Source organism: Aptenodytes forsteri, unplaced genomic scaffold (assembly GCF_000699145.1).
Source record: "Aptenodytes forsteri isolate BGI_AS27 unplaced genomic scaffold, ASM69914v1 Scaffold15, whole genome shotgun sequence".
Lineage (NCBI taxonomy): Eukaryota > Metazoa > Chordata > Aves > Sphenisciformes > Spheniscidae > Aptenodytes > Aptenodytes forsteri.
The window spans coordinates 26,255,648-26,258,147 of NW_008795129.1; the positions used below are offsets into that span (position 1 = coordinate 26,255,648).

The 2,500-nt window shown below is 39.9% G+C and overlaps 1 protein-coding gene across 1 annotated transcript in view; it reads right to left on the bottom strand.

Annotated features, from left to right (window-relative positions):
• The window catches only part of EBF3 (early B-cell factor 3), a 122,317-nt gene that overhangs the window by 31,631 nt on the left and 88,186 nt on the right, over positions 1 to 2,500 (bottom strand). The window lies entirely within an intron of this gene.

Here is a 2,500-nt window from a genome sequence, read left to right on the forward strand (position 1 = left end):
CAAAGGACTAGTAGAGAAGAGCTGGACATGTCATTTGTGACTCATTCTTTTAATTCACCGTGCTAATCAACTGAACTGCCACAATCTCCCAAGGTAATTGTATCTTTATAATAGTTGAAAGCAGCGGGCAAAAAGGCATGGATAGATGGGGAAAGGCCTTGCCTTTGCCTGCTGAGAGACAGCGCGCTCTTCCTTCTGTGTGAGACTAATGGGGGCTTTTTAGAAAAATCTGGAACTTTCATATCTCTGTACCCTGATCATTTAATGTCTCAACTTCTCTGCTCACAAAGGCTTTGTGCACCACACTACACTCTTGTTTCATTATTCTGCAGCCTTGTTGCCCTATGGTCTACCTCATGCTGGGAAGGTTAAATGTTAGAGTGCCAAGCCAGACTGCAAGCATGGTGGGACACTGATGGGAAACAGATGCCCTGGGGATTCAGCCCCTCCCTCCTCTAGGGCTACATCATTTTCATTTTCTGAAATACAGTGAGCCTTGGCTTCGCTCTCAATGGCAGCTGTAATTTCCAAAGACTATCTCAGTCACCCTATCACTTCAGGATAAAGCAAAGCAGGCAGAAGTTTCTCGGTCAGGCAGGCTTTATCTTTTCATTTTCTTATTGCTGGGATATAGGCTTTTGCCTCCCTCAAAAGGTGTTTTAAATACATAGTCCCGTTAAAGTGTTGTTAGTAATGTAACTTTATTATAATTTAATTCCAATGGGAAAAGCTCCTGACATTCTCACGATTCTTTTCAACATCTTTACTTAGCGATAAAGACAAAAGACGACCCCAGGAAAGAAGAAACAAACGGCTTTTCCTTACAGTTTCTTACATATTTGCATTTACACATTAGAAAGAAGTTCAAAACAGCAAAACTGGCCAAATCCACACCTAAGAAATCAGTTTAAGACATTACTATAAAGCAATTCAAAATTCCAGGACTGTGCACTAAGAGCCAGACCGTCATCTGGTTCAAATCTGCAGCGCTTCCCTGTGTGCAATGGAACTGCACCAGCTCGCAACAGCTAAAATATCTGGAACTTAGTCTAAGGCTTTTAATTCATTCATTTTTTATTTTGCTGAACACTTATCTTGGCTAAATAGTCATACTTGTCAGGATACTCTGCAGAAGCTTTGCATGGACTGTGTTCATAACAGCATTTTTAAGGCTGTAACCATGACTGCATGCAGCCCCACCTGCGGTTACCACCTTTGCAGCAGACTATGAAACAACGTCTGCTTTCCAGATATGTTGTTAGCACCAAAAGCACCATGGGCACCACTGTCCCATTTGGTAACTCTGGTAGCAACATAATCAGAAAGATCAAGAAAATGTAAATATTCTCTCCCTTGTCAGCCAGAATTGAGGCACCCAGATGTGAATGCGAGCATTGGTTGTGATTTCTTTGAGGATAGATGGAAGATAGGAATCTCAGATGCTACCTTCACTTAAAAGTTCACTTCAGCGATAGATTTTAGGCAGACAGAAAAACATATCCACAATGCATTAACTGTTTAAAAAGTCCTAGCTTAAAACTACCCAGGAACACACTTTTCCTATTAGATCTAAATTAATAGATAGAAACAGTTGCAGTCTAGTGGGAAAATATTCATCAAAATGCACATCATCTGCACATCATCTGCAATCTGCATTATCTACCCAATAAGCAGCAAGAACTCTCCCCGAATCCCTGCAGTCTGACGAGTAAACAGTTAAAGGCTCTTTGTTTTCAAAAGAGAGATTGATTCATCAGATCAAATTTATTACCTAGAATCCTCATCCAAAAGTACGGTAAATCAAATTGCTATTTCTCCCTTTTCCCTCCCAGCACCTCAGTTAAATTCATTGTTAAATGCCAGAAAAACTGTAATACACATTTTAGATAAAAAGCCAGCAATACTTCATCCCAAAGTAAGAATTTTCATATTATAACCACTGTAAACCACAAAGTTCCGACTTTTTCTTGTGCTCTTGTAAATTAAAATCAAATGTATTTAAAAGAATTGACACAAATAAATCATTCCCAGGCTTGTGAGTTCGTATCCCAAGTTTCAGGTCTGGAAGAATTTTTAGAGCCAGATTGTGAATAAGGTTGGATAAAGTTATTTGGATCCAACAACAGCTACTTGGACCGGTGCCTAAAACTTCAACTGAACCTTTAGGGAAGTTCAAGAAGTTTGGATAGATATTCTGAAAAATATTTTTCATCACTGAATACTTCTTAACTTCTTTTTCTGGCTGGGGCAGAGTAGGAAATACCGTTGTTAATCTATTTCTGGTCAAAATGAAAACAGGAAGTAACAGGCACCTTGTGAGAGAGCTTGATCTCATGAGACATTGAGACATTGTTAAGACCCAAGAGGCTCGGATAGGCACCAGAGCCTCTGGGTGCCCGTACGAACAGGTATTTTGAGGTCCAGCTACCACCAGCTACATTTCTTGCAAGACACATCCTATTTTTTAACAGCATTGTAATGTTCACGCTTTGCATTGCCT